This window comes from Podarcis raffonei, chromosome 3 (genome assembly GCF_027172205.1).
Source record: "Podarcis raffonei isolate rPodRaf1 chromosome 3, rPodRaf1.pri, whole genome shotgun sequence".
NCBI classification, from domain to species: Eukaryota; Metazoa; Chordata; class Lepidosauria; order Squamata; family Lacertidae; genus Podarcis; species Podarcis raffonei.
In genome coordinates, this window is record NC_070604.1 from 106,021,650 (window position 1) to 106,036,152 (window position 14,503).

Consider the following 14,503-nt stretch of genomic DNA (forward strand, 5'->3'; position numbering starts at 1 on the left):
TTTCAATAATAATAATAATAATAATAATAATAATAATAATAATAATAATAATAATATTTTATTTATACCCCGCCCTCCCCGGCCAGATCCAGGCTCAGGGCGGCTAACACCAATAAAATAAAATCACAGTAAAAACATAATAGGGGGAAAGGAGAGGGAGGGGAAAAAAACCAAATTTAAAATACAAGTTAAAATGCAATTTAAATAAAATAAAGAAAAGGGGAAGAATGCAGTTTTCACACCTTAGTTGTAACAGATGGGTGGGGATGTTGGCATTTCGGTGCTATTTAAGCGGTAAGTTGTGTGGAGCATATCATAAACAGCTAATAAAAACAACTGTAAAGTGTACAGTGTCCTCAAGGCCTGCCTGAAATAAGAAGCCCTCCCCCCTCCAAATTCAGAGCTACAGCACCTTCAGCTCCACACATTTAAGCTTAATATAGACCCCTTAAAAAAAATTTACCGTATTTTTTGCACCATAACACTCACTTTTTTCCTCCTAAAAAGTAAGGGGAAATGTCTGTGCGTGTTATGGAGGGAATGCCTACGGGTGGCATGCCTACGGATTTTCCTCCACTAAAAACTATGTGCGTGTTATGGTCGGGTGCGTGTTATAGAGCGAAAAATACGGTAATTTCAAGTAATAAAACATACCCATGCAAGGAAAAGAGAGCTTAGTAGTTGTACTGAAAAGAAAGAAAAACAGCAGCTGAGGGTTGTAGTTTTAGACTTTCCAAGAAAGGAAATCAAATGAAAGTGTCTTTCCAGAAGGTTCCATGAGTAGATAGAGGGTGAAAACTATGTGTGATTGTCTTAACAAAGTCAATAAAGGGCTACTAAGTTGTATAAAAAGTGTGAGTCTCCCCTCCCCCCAACTCTTATTATTATTCCTTTTGTGAAATGGTTAATATGTTCATAAGCAAGATGTCCCATACTTGGGAAACCCAGGCTTCAAAAATATTTGCATTTAAAGTTTTCCCATTTTTTGCAATCACTAATCTAGCATAGTCCCTTATTTGCAGGATACTGAGAAACTACTGGAGCGGGGAAAGCTTTCTAAACACAGTTCGCAATCCTGTCAATACAAAGCATTTTTGTTTAGCACAATCTAGTCACAAGGATGTTTAAAGAGCCAAACTCTGCAGCTTAACTGAGTTGTGCATTATTACATAGATCATAGAATTATAGAGTCCAACCCCCTGCAATACTGAAATCTTTTGCGCAACGTGGGGCTCAAACCCACAACCCTGAAATTAAGAGTCCCATGCTCTACTAAGCTATCTCACATCTGCAAACATCTATAACTTTTCCACATTTCCAAGACAAAGAGAGGGGCTCCCCAGCATACTTAACTATGAAGATATCTAGGCAAAAGTGCATGTGTATGTGTACTTTAAACTTGTACTTCAACTGTCTCCATAAACAGAGCCAAAAGGGATCACAAAATAATTCACAAAACTAACAGGTAAAACAAAAATGCATAACCAAAGAGAAGAAAAAAATACAACTAGAGTAAATTGAAATACCAACGGGTAATCACACAGAATGCCTGTCTATGTTAAAAGACATCTAACTTTCCTTCGAAAAAACTGGAAGGCCTGGCCTGGGCAGGCTATTTTAGGGAGGATGTTCCAGAATTGTTGGGGCCACCACCAAGGAGGCTCGGCTGTGTGCCTTTGCTATTTCCACCTCTTGGACAGATGGGATAGATGAGTAGACAGGAGCAGGAAGGTGTGCAAGAGAAGACAGATAGCATTAAGAGAAAGAAATACAAAAGAAAAAGTACAAATGCTACAGGACTCTACAGAAGAACGTGTAATGGAAAGAGAAGATTCCATCCTCGCCCTCTTACTGCAACAGACTAGGCCCTCTTCATATGTCACACTAAATAATAGTTAAAATTAAACTATGGTTTAACGCGACCAAGAGACACGCTGGTGCATACTGCTCATAAGTTACTGCATTGTTCCTCCCCTGGTGAGGAAACAAACTAAGAGTGTTGGTTCACGGGTAATGCAAAGTCAGCCCCTGGTTTGTTTCCTCCCCAGGCACGATAAATGGTTAGCAGGGGGAGGAGAGACTGGGAACTGCTAAGCAGTGTACTCTAGCACACTGTTGGTCACGTTAAGTCATAGTTTTATTTTAACAACGTTTTAATACAATGCCTAAACCAAGCATGGTGATGGAGGAGACTCTTGAGAGTCCCATGGACTGCAAGAAGATCAAACCTCTCCATTCTGAAGGAAATCAGCCCTGAGTGCTCACTGGAAGGACAGATCCTGAAGCTGAGGCTCCAATACTTTGGCCACCTCATGAGAAGAGAAGACTCCCTGGAAAAGACCTTGATGTTGGGAAAGATGGAGGGCACAAGGAGAAGGGGACGACAGAGGACGAGATGGTTGGACAGGGTTCTCGAAGCATGAGTTTGACCAAACTGTGGGAGGCAGTGGAAGACAGGAGTGCCTGGCATGCTCTGGTCCATGGGGTCACAAAGATACGGACACGACTAAACGACTAAACAACAACAACAACAGATATGTCTTTGACCTGATCCAGCACGTTTTTAAACCAATTGGTCCTTTATCTTCTCCTTCAGGTTCCTGCATTCCACAGAAGTTACTGTATTTTTCCATGTACAGTGTTACCTCAGGTTACATACACTTGAGGTTACAGACTCTGCTAACCCAGAAATGATACCTCGGGTTAAGAACTTTGCTTCAGGATGAGAACAGAAATCGTACTCCTGCTGCAGCAGCAGCAGGAGGCCCCATTAGCAGTGTCTGCCCGGACACTGAGGTCCAGTGCCAAGGGCCTTCTGGCAGTTCCCTCACTGAGAGAAGCCAAGTTACAGAGAACCAGGCAGAGGGCCTTCTCGGTAGTGGCACCCGCCCTGTGGGACGCCCTCCCACCAGATGTCAAAGAGAAAAATAACTATCAAACTTTTAGAAGATATCTGAAGGCAGCCCTGTTTAGGGAAGCTTTTAATGTTTAATAGGTTATTGTATTTTAGTGTTTTGTTGGAAGCCGCCCAGAATGGCTGGGGAAAAGCAGACAGATGGGTGGGGGTATAAATAATATATTATTATTATTATTATTATTATTATTATTATTATTATTATTATTAATGTGGTGCTTCAAGTTAAGAACAGTTTCAGGTTAAGAACGGACCTCCGGAACAAAATAAGTACTTAACCCGAGGTACCACTGTATAAGACGCCCCCTATTTTGGGGGACTCAAAATTGAGAAAATGCACTATGCACTATCTGTGTGTAAGATGACCCTTATTTTAAACTTCAAAAATTTAGGAAAAAATATAGTCTTATACACGGAAAAATACGGTATTTTTCTTGAGTCTGGGGTACAGCAGCGAGGTCATTCCCACAGCACTGAATAAGCGATAAGTGGCACAGGACTAAAGCACAGACACTATATGCAGCTTTGTTTTCCATGAAAACCTTTCAATGAAAATATTTTTTTAAAGTGGCACAGAACTACCTAAACACCCTTTAATTAGATCCCTGGATCCAACTGAACTCACTTTGGTTACCAATTTTGTATCAAAAACACTCGCCCACAGGGAGAACAAACCAGGAAATTTGACGCTTCTATAACAACTTCTGTTTTCTTCTCATCTTGGTTGTTTGCCAAAGTTACAAAAATAAATACTTTGGGGGTGGGGAGTACCAGAATAGCAGGCAGATGGTCACCCTCCCCTATCCAAATGGGCTTGTCACAGCAATACTGTGGCCATTTAGTCATGCCTACTAAATCCTCACGCATCTCCGGTTTGAATAAGCTCATCAATACTTACTTCTAGCAAAGACAACAGATGAGTTCCTACAAAGCTCTGAGCCCTGAGGCTACCAAAGCTGGGATTTGACTCATCATAGCTATAAGGTGTGGGATGGAAAAGGTTTGCCCAAAGCAGCTATAGCAGTTCTTCTAAACTAGACACTCCATAAAACTCCTGGGTTCTCTGATCTCTGTGCTTCCAGATATAAATTGGCTGGGAAGGCAAGTCAAGGTAATTATGGGGGAAATGGTAAGTTGTACACTGGGAATCTAGTGACCTACTCAGAGTTCTTTAATGAATCTTTCTTTCTTTTACTATATGGAAGGGAGAAGCATTTCACGTAGACAAGCTAAGAGGCAGAGGGTGTGTGTTTGAAGTTGGAGGGGGGGAAACCCACCATGATATCCCATGAACAAAACACTTCTAAGATCAGCATCACAGTCTTAAACGTACAACTGCCTCCAACTCATTTGCCTGGCTCACAGAATAGGGGGGCAGGAATTGCTAAAAGGGGGCAGCAAAGATATCTCAGGACTCCCCCCTGAATTTTCCACTTTGGTGAAACCAACAACTGCTAAAACTCTGTCCTGTAGGAGATTGTGTCTTACAAGGCTGAAGCACCCAACCAGGGAGGCTTCCTGTTGCTTCTCTGCATGATTCACTGCTCTGGATATAAAAATCGCTCTGAAAATGCTTTTTAAAAAGTGTTTAAAAAAAATACATTAGGGGACGCAGGTGGCGCTTTGGCCTAACCAACAGAGCCTAGGGCTTGCCGATCAGAAGGCTGGCGGTTCGAATCCCCGCAACAGGGTGAGCTCCTGTTGTTCGGTCCCAGCATCTGCCCACCTAGCAGTTCAAAAGCACGTCAAAGTGCAAGTAGATAAAAAGGTACCACTCTGGCGGGAAGGTAAACAGCATTTCCATGAACTGCTCTGGTTCGCCAGAAGCGGCTTAGTCGTGTTGGCCACATGACCCGGAAGATGTCTGCAGACAAATGCCGGCTCCCTCGGCCTATAGAGCGAGATGAGCACGCAACCCCTGAGTCATCCGTGACTGGACCTAACGGTCAAGGGTACCTTTACCTTTAAAAATACATTAAATTTTCTATAAGGCTCACCATCGCCATCTAGTGTCACATTGTTTATTGCACTTAAAACACACTTAAAACATTTTATTTGCAGCTGCAGAGCTGAGTCCTGATATAATGCTTCTGACACATTTCCTAATGCACCAGGAGAGCAGTCCATTGGGAACAGGCAACATGAAACATTCCTAATTCACAACCTGTCCAGAAATCAACCCACACAATCAGGCTGGTCATAACAGGGAAAACCCACGAGCCCTTGACCACAAGTGGCTTGGAAATAGTTCATTCAGCAGCCATTTCCCTCACTAGAAGATGGGAGTCTTTCACCTTTCCCCAGGACTACAGCTTACAACAGGGATGGGGAACTTGTGACCCTCCAGATGTTGCAGAATTGCAACTCCCACTATCCTAGGCCACTTGTCATGCTGGCTGGGGCTGATGGGAGCTGGAGTTCAACAACATCTGAAGGGCCAATGGCTCCGCACCTCTGCTTTTGAGAGCTAGAATTCCTGCACTGCGGTGGGTTGCGCTAGATGAGCTTCATGGTCCCTTCCAACTCTATCATTCAAGATTCAAGTATAGTTGGTGGGGGGATAGGGGAAAATATTAGATTGTGCCCACATTTCTTTAAACAGCTACTGTTTCTAAGACGGGGTCAGCAAACTTTTTCAGCTGGGGGCCAGACTATATTTTTTTTGGGTGGGGAAAATGAATGAATTCCTATGCCTCACAAATAACCCAGAGATGCATTTTAAATAAAAGGGCACATTCGCTGATTCCCGGACTGTCCACGGGCCGGATTTAGAAGGCGATTGGGCTGGATCCGGCCCCCAGGCCTTAGTTTGCCCACCCATGTTCTAAGACCTATGGATTTCAACTTTGTACCAGGAATATGGTTAACTTCTGCAAAATCCACACGTGCTCCTCCATTCTTGTCTCTGATACATTAGGATCTTGTTTACTAAGGGATGAGACAATAAATATGTCAGCCTTCTAGGTACAGCTGCTGTAAAATAGTAGTTATCAAGGCACTTTTCATGTGCAACATGCTTTGCCATTTTTATGTATGCCCATCTCACAATTCTGCAGGGGAGCTCGCTATTACTCCCATTTTATGTATGGGGAAGTGAGGCTGAGAAACAGCGACTCGCCCAAGGCCATGCAAAGTCTGAAGAAGATTGGCATCTGAACCCTGGAGCTTCCAGACTGAAATCAAACCCACCATCTATTGCAGCACACTGGACTTCAGGCTCTGTAATATGACTAGTGTGCACTAATCCTGTACCTTACTCTGCATTCCCAGAGGCTGATGCAGAAGTGCCACTGCACCAGATAACCGAGTTTTATCTTCCAAGAAGCAAGTTTAACCAAGGCGGCAGCAATAAACAGACAAGGACTTTAAGAGAGAAGGGAGAACGGCCTTGGTTGATGTGCCTCCCTAGTGCATCGCGAAATCCCCAACACTGGTAGGCCACATCTATAATTCACACTGAAAACCAGGCTTTGCCTTCCACCTATTAGCTCAGAGTTGTTGCTCTGCAGGAGCTGCACGCCAGCTGCTGCCCTCTGCTTTGTCTTGCGATGCAGCCAGCAACCCCACCCTGCACTACTCGCCAATAGAGCTGCTGAAATAATTCAGAGTTCCCTTTAATCCAATCCACCCCGACACAACCCATGGGTCCTTGTTAAACACGGACTCCAGCTTCCTGCTCTACCAATCAGTCTGGTCCAGAGGGGCTCCATCTGAATACAAATAAACAAAATGAGCTTGCCGTTTTGCCAGCAAGAATGGACAGCACTCCAATCTTTGTCCTTCAGCTCCCGAAAGTGGAACCCCCACCCAAACCCAACAGAGCAACTTACACTGCGAAGAAGCTGGTTTCCACAGAAGCCTCCTCGGGCCAAGTGATGCTACAGAAACTGCACGGCGTTAGTTATTAGCAGATCACACAGAGAGAGACGGCAGCATTTGATGCTCTGAGTTCCCTCTCCACCAGAGGCAGAGTTACTATGCAGTTTGGTGGTGACCCACCCACTGCAGCAGCAGCAGCAGCAGAAGATACAGCCAGACTGCCGAGAGAGCAAATGCTCTCCTGCAAGCACAGAAAGATTCACATCCGAGGCACTGGTCCATAGGAAGTGACGGAAATACAAAGGAACACAACCAGCACCCTTGCAGGCTGCCCATCCTGCAGCCAAAGCAAGCAAGCTCTTCAATACGCCCCACCCTGACTTCTTCTCAGCCACCAGCATGATGCAGGCTTACTGTACAGTGGTACCTCGGGCTACAGACGCTTCAGGTTACAGACGCTTCAGGTTACAGACTCCGCTAACCCAGAAATAGTACCTCGGGTTAAGAACTTTGCTTCAGGATGAGAACAGAAATCGTGCTCCGGCGGCGTGGCAGCAGCGGGAGGCCCCATTAGCTAAAGTGGTACCTCAGGTTAAGAACAGTTTCAGGTTAAGAACGGACCTCCAGAACGAATTAAGTTCTTAACCCGAGGTACCACTGTATTGCCATTATGTTGGGCTACTGTTCAGAGCTCCTTGGAGGAATGGTGGGATTCTGGGCATGGTTTGAGAGAACATGATGCAGCCACCCTGCTGAAGCGAAAGCAGTTCTTCCTACTAAGGGTTCAGGATCACAGCCTTACTAAACTAAGCAATCAGACTATCCCAGTTCTGAACACATTTTCCTGGAAATAAGCGCTGCTAACTTCAATGCAACTTACAGATGGAAGGGTCACAGGTGTACCTAACTACTCCATACCTGCAGCAAAACAAACCTACAAACAAGAGCGGCTTCTGCTGAGTATCTAAAACATAATGGGTGGCCTTCCGATATCCAGGGAACAGCATGTCTTCATTTGAACCTTCCTGCACATATTGATTTTCAAAAAACAAAGGCCCAGATTTAGAAAATCATGGACCACCAAGGTTAACAAAAAGAAACAGGGCCTGTTTTAGGGACTGTAACCCTGACTTGGAAGCGTTTGTCCAGGATAATTCGTTAAAGGCTCATTCTTGATGGCCTTTGGTGGAAGACTAGATCAAGATTTGAGGAAATTCTCTCTAGTTCTACTAATGATAAAGGTAAAGGGACCCCTGACCATTAGGTCCAGTCGCGGACAACTCTGGGGTTGCGGTGCTCATCTCACTTTATTGGCCGAGGGAGCCGGCGTACAGCTTCTGGGTCATGTGGCCAGCATGACTAAGCCGCTTCTGGGGAACCAGAGCAGCGTACGGAAACGCCGTTTACCTTCCCGCCGCAGCGGTACCTATTTACCTACTTGCACTTTGATGTGCTTTCAAACTGCTAGGATGGCAGGAGCAGGGACCGAGCAACGGGAGTTCATCCCGTCGCGGGGATTCGAACCGCCGACCTTCTGATCGGCAAGTCCTAGGCTCTGTGGTTTAACCCACAGCGTCACCCGTGTCCCTACTGATATTATAGCCATATATATTTTAAAGACAGTGTTAGGTGCCCTGCTGTGGGCTTGCATCCTGTTTTAGAATTATACTAGAATTCACCCCAGAATTGCCCCTACTAAACATCTTCCAAGACAACAATGTCCATTTACACCACAAAGAACTCATAACCCACCTGCTCTCAGCAGCCAGAAACACCATAACCAGACACTGGAGAGACCTGTCAGGAGTAAGCATGGACCAATGGTACCAAATAGTATGGGAAACAGCCCTACTAGAAAAATTAACCAATAAACTGAAACTGACACGGGGACAAACAGAAGAAGACGCCTTTACCCTGGTATGGCTCCCCTTTATCACATACACAGCCCAACAAGACAATGACAGTAATCCACCAACAGTATACAAATCAATATGGCTAACCTCATCCAAAACACCCACCCACCTCACTCACACACGAAAACAAAGATCACCACAGCCAATCACAAACAAACAACCACACCCTAGGCCAACCCCAACCTCTCTCACCACCTAAGGAACGCAAGTGAACAGCACAAGCAAAGCTGACACCAAACTCTACATACATTAAGCATAATAGAAACACCGCTACCCGACCCCACCCCACCCATCTTCCTTCCCTCCAGCCCCTTTTTCTTTCTTTCTTTTTCTTCTCCCCCCAAATGTCTCAACAAATGAAACAGATTTGTAAAAATGTTACATGGAAAAAATACGAGGCATTACACTTACTTCTGTAAAACAAGAAAATATTTAATAAAAATTAAAAAAAAAAAAGAATTATACTAAATTATACTATATTTACTCCAGGAAGTGCCTTCCAGACATTGTTGGACTCCCATCATCCCTGACTACTAGCCATACTGGCATGGGTGAATGGGAGTTGTGGTCCATCTGGAAGGCACCACATAGGCTACCCCTACTTTACTCAGTAATGCCCCGAGACCTCTCACTGCTCATCCTCCTGTCTCTACATTGCTACTTCCCTCCTATTAAACAAATTGAGACCTTTTCCCCTACCCCATTTCTCCCTCCTTTGGGGAAGGGCTGTAGCTTAGTGAGTGAGCGAGTTCTCTGCATGCAGAAAGTCTTGGGTTCAATCCCCAGCCTCCCCAGGTAGGGCTGGGAAGGGCTTCTATCTGAAACCCTGGAGAACTGCTGGCAGTCAGTGTAGACAGTACTGAGCTAGATGGGTAAAGGTAAAGGTGAGCTAGATAGACCAATGGTCTGACTCAATATCAAGGAAGCTTCCTATTGTTATAAGAAAAAAAAACTGCTCCTTTTCCCTTATAGGGTATCCAAGAGGCCGTATAGAGTCCTTAAGTAGGTGCCCTATCGGAAGGAGAAAATAACAGAGGCCAACCAGAGAATATTAAGAAGCAAAGCAGCTTAATAAGCCTGATCTTTATTAAACTGTTGCAACAGGGTCCCCCACTCACCCCACGCAGGAAGGGAGGAAAGGAACCCCAAACAATGGTGTGCAAGCCCTTATGTAGACTTTTGAAATTGCCCACCCTATAGCTCAAGACCCCCCCCCCAAAGAATCATACAAACATCCCAGAAGGAGGCGTTCTCCAACAGAAATACATGACAGGGGGCAGTCTACCACAGAAATCCTGTTTGTCAGGATACCTGGCAATGGTCACTGATTGTTCCACCTGGGCAGCCTGGTCATTCCTTTTGAGATCCTAAATACTTAGTTCCTGAATCCAGGTCACAGGCTCACCCTATTCATACACAAATATGCTTGAGCAAAGAGGCAATGGGGAGGCTTTCCCATTTTCTTCCTCACTGCAGAGAATATTTGGGGTCACTGGAAGAGTCTAAATGGTCTCAGGATTGCTCTCCTGTACTATTTCAGAGATGTGGTTTATATACTTATGCCCATGTTTGCCTTGTAAATTTATGGACATAAGATTTATATATATGAGACCTTAGAATTCCTATAGCACTATGTTCCTAAATTATGAGTCAAAATAGAAAAGTATACAGTGAAGCACCAGACCCATCTTTTAATGGCATGTCAAGACACACAACCCTTGTCAACTGCTACCCTCCAACATGCCTGTCTTCAAAGGGAAGACATGCATGCCAGGCTCCCTAATACATATTTACCCCATTTGAGTTAACAGGAAAGCCAAAACGTTAAAACAGGTACTGGGGTGGGGCTGGGCTCTGCCCCAAGTGCAAGATAAGCACTTACCATAAAACTCAAGTACAAGGCAGCCTTGTCTCTTGCTTTATATCAAGAGAGAAGAAAAACAAGGTTTTTCACTCCACGGCTAGGTAAATATTAACTCTGCTCTCCCATTCCAAGGTGGTTTAATTATAGCCGCACCCAATGGAGATCTGTGGTCGCTTACAGCCATTGGGACTCTGTAAAGCCGCACGGAAGACATCAAGGGATATTAAATGTTAAACAGGGCGGCTTGCTGAGTGAAATTAAAATCGGCATGCAGGAGGAAAGAGCGAATAGAGGAAGCACTTCATACAGCTTGAACAGAACTATACTTGTCTAATAACAACGTAAGGAGAGCTCGCAGGATCAGGCCAATGGCCTATCTTGTCCAGCATCCTGTTCTCACCATCCGCTCCCCCTCCCTCTCCCCTAAGAAAATAATAGTGCCATTTTAATGATTGTATATACCCTGGCTCCTACTTTTCAGTCAAAATTGACTCAAGAGGCTTCTAACAATTAAGGCCTATCACAAAATAATACATGACCCCAGGGGGAAGGGAGACTGGTAGAAAGAAGAGAAAGATGGAGGGTGTTTGGGACAAATCTCACTTCAGGTTTCTTTGTTTCCTGCATTGAGTGCGTCCCACTTGCCTTGCCATGCCTTGCTTTGTTTATTTATCCATTTTAAAATATCCTGGACACTCAAAATCAGGAGTTTGATGACTGCAGAGAGAAGGAGAGTTTGGGTTCTGCCTCCCTCACCCCAACACACACTTTACTGTTTTTGGATGTCATGCTAAACCAGAATTTAGTGTGACAAGAATGAACCAATTAACCTTGGGCTTCTGCACAACGTCTTGGGCTCTAGGCATCCTGCCCCATTAAGAAAAAGCCGTCTGGAGCTACTGCCCATAACATGAACTTGGCTTGGTACCCACAACTGTCCAGGGGCAAAGTTTTATTTAAAAGAGATTTTTCTCTCTCCAAATATCCCATTCCTTTCTGAAAACCCTCTAAAGTCAAGTATTACATTTCTTTCAGAGCATATACAAGTGGCAAAAGGCTAATACTATCACAGTATTATCATTTCAGCGCCATTCCTCCCAAAGCCTCACCTGGATCTACCAATTTTCTCTCTTGATAAAAGCTAAAAGCTGGTACTGTTTCCTATAAGGTAAAGGTAACGGGACCCCTGACCATTAGGTCCAGTCGTGGCCGACTCTGGGGTTGCGGCGCTCATCTCGCTTTATTGGCTGAGGGAGCCGGTGTACAGCTTCCGGGTCATGTGGCCAGCATGACTAAGCCACTTCTGGTGAACCAAAGCAGCGCACGGAAACACCGTTTACCTTCCCGCCGGAGGGGTACCTATTTATCTACTTGCACTTTGACGTGCTTTTGAACTGCTAGGTTGACAGGAGCAGGGACCAAGCAACAGGAGCTCACCCTGTCGCGGGGATTCGAACCGACAACCTTCTGATCGGCAAGTCCTAGGCTCTGTAGTTTAACCCACAGCGCCACCCGCATCCCTACTGTTTCCTATAGCACACAGCTATTTCCCCCCACAGTGATTTATTCCCATGCTCAGTGTTTGCACACTTCATATACAATTCTATCCAAACAGCAAACCTGGGCAAGGGGAGAAAAAGAGGCTTACGGCTGAAACTGGAGTCCAACAACATCCGGAGGGCCACAGGCTCCTCATTCTTGCAGTACAGTGTCCATCTGTGAGACTCAAAAGACCAGTTGAGTGGTATTTACTCCATTAATGTGGCAGCGTCCACACCCTGGGAAATGGCTTCAGCTAGCTGGCTGAACCAGCTGTAATGAGTGTAAACTGCCAGTGAGTTGGGGACTTCTCCTATATGTCAAGAGAAGACTCCGGCAGATTGACTGGATGAGACCAATATGGGTCCAACAGTCAAGAAGGCGGTTTCTGCATGTGCTGTAGAGGGAAGTGAGGGGCAGATGGGGCTCATCAACTTGGGAAGGTGGCCCATCTAGGAGAAGGAAAACTCTGATCCTAAACCTCCACTATCTTGCAGGATATCTTCAAGAGAAGAAAAGGCTAAGGAGTAAATGCCTACACAAATCTGGAGTGGAGTCCCTAAGACCATGGGTAGGCAAACTAAGGCCCGGGGACCAGATCCGGCCCAATCGCCTTCTAAATCTGGCCCGCAGATGGACCAGGAATCAGCGTGTTTTTACATGAATAGAATGTGTCCTTTTATTTAAAATGCATTTCTGGGTTATTTTTGGGCCATAGGAATTCGTTCATCCCCCCCCCACACACCCCAAAAAATATAGTCTGGCCCCCCACAGGTTCTGAGGGACAGTGGACCCTGCTGAAAAAGTTTGCTGACCCCTGTGGCTAAGATGGTTGGATGGCACCGTGCATGACTTCTTCGGGCAATTCCTGCAATCAAGCTGATGCCAGATGTATTGCTCTGCTTTCCTTTGGACCATATCATTCTGCACGAGGGACTTTGTCCCAGATTTTATCTTGTGAACAGACCTGATGAAGGGTGGTATATAGATCTAATAAAATAATAATAAATAATCAGTGAGGCCGAGTGGGGGTCTTGACGTTTGTGCAGCCCAGGACCTCCATACACACTGTCCAGACTTGCACCCCAGAGAAGTCACTTCGGTGCTGCTAACACAGCATTTTTACTTCACCCCCAGAGTTGCCCTCCATTGTATCTCAAGACAGATGCCAACAACATTTACTCTTTGAACAAGAGACACATGCAGGTTTAAAATCCTTGGCTTCTCATACCCACGGTTGTTTCAAGACAATCTCATATGAACTCTGGTCTTCGGATGCAAGCAATCTACTTAGGCCACTTCACAAATACTAATTTCTCCCCCCTTCCCACTATGAAACACTGCTCCTATGTCAACAGATATCACCAGCAAAAATCCCTCTGCTTCCACTCTCAAGATCCCTCTTGACACAGTCTATGAGGAGAGTTCGAAACAGGGGTGGCTGTGTTCAGGCCAATGCTGTGAATCCCGCAGAGGTACAAAGGGCTAATTTGTTGTTAGTGTCTGAGTTGAACAATTTCCACACATCATTACCCACGCTGACAGTGCAGATCTCACAGGCCCAGATGCAGATAATATGCCTCCACTCATACAGAATAACAGTGGTACTGTTTTAGATCAAACCTATCCATTCTGAAGGAAATCAGCCCTGAGTGCTCACTGGAAGGACAGATCCTAAAGCTCCAAAACTTTGGCCACCTCATGAGAAGAGAAGACTCCATGGAAAAGACCCTGATGTTGGGAAAGATTGAGGGCACAAGGAGAAGGGGACGACAGAGGATGAGATGGTTGGACAGTGTTCTCAAAGCTACCAGCATGAGTTTGATCAAACTGCGGGAGGCAGTGGAAGACAGGAGTGCCTGTCGTGCTCTGGTCCATGGAGTCACGAAGAGTCGGACACAACTAAATGATTAAACAACAACAACTGTTTTAGGTAGGAATTGGCATGAACATACTACTATCGCAGAGTAAACCTACATCAAATTACACCTATTAAAACATTCAAGTCTGTTTACAGCAAAGCAATCTATACAACTGACACACACTCACACACATCCAAAAAAAACCAAAAAACCCACACCAGGAACATGTCCTTTAACAGTGGTATTCTTCTGGTGTAATTTTACTTAAGCAAGCACAAATATACAGACAGAGCCAAAAGGGAAGGATACACCAGAGGATTCTTGCATGACAATCTGCAGGAGTCTGAGGCAATTTGCAACATCCAGCAATACATGAAGTGGGGGCAGCTTTTCAGCTGCAATGAGGACAACCCTGCTGTGGCATGCCCCCATTCAGTTGCCTACCGCGCGCTAGTTAAGGAAACAGGCTATTGCTATACAAGCTGCAGAGATCCTTTGAAAAGGCGAAGCACAGCAGCTGGATTGGCAAGCAACACAAAGGAACAACAAACAAGGAAGAACCAAGAGATATAATTAGTTGGAAGAGCAGCAG

The 14,503-nt window shown here is 45.1% G+C and overlaps 1 protein-coding gene across 7 annotated transcripts in view; it reads right to left on the minus strand.

Moving 5' to 3' along the window:
- KLC4 (kinesin light chain 4) overlaps positions 1-14,503 on the minus strand; it is a 71,478-nt gene that overhangs the window by 48,733 nt on the left and 8,242 nt on the right. Inside the window, exon 1 of one of the 7 annotated variants that reach the window (XM_053383413.1) lies at positions 6,745-6,860. The exons of the other annotated variants lie outside the window; for them this stretch is intronic. The gene's annotated coding sequence lies outside the window, so the exon portion shown is untranslated. Of the gene's footprint in view, positions 1-6,744; positions 6,861-14,503 lie in introns of those variants that run through there. 7 annotated transcript variants of the gene reach the window in all.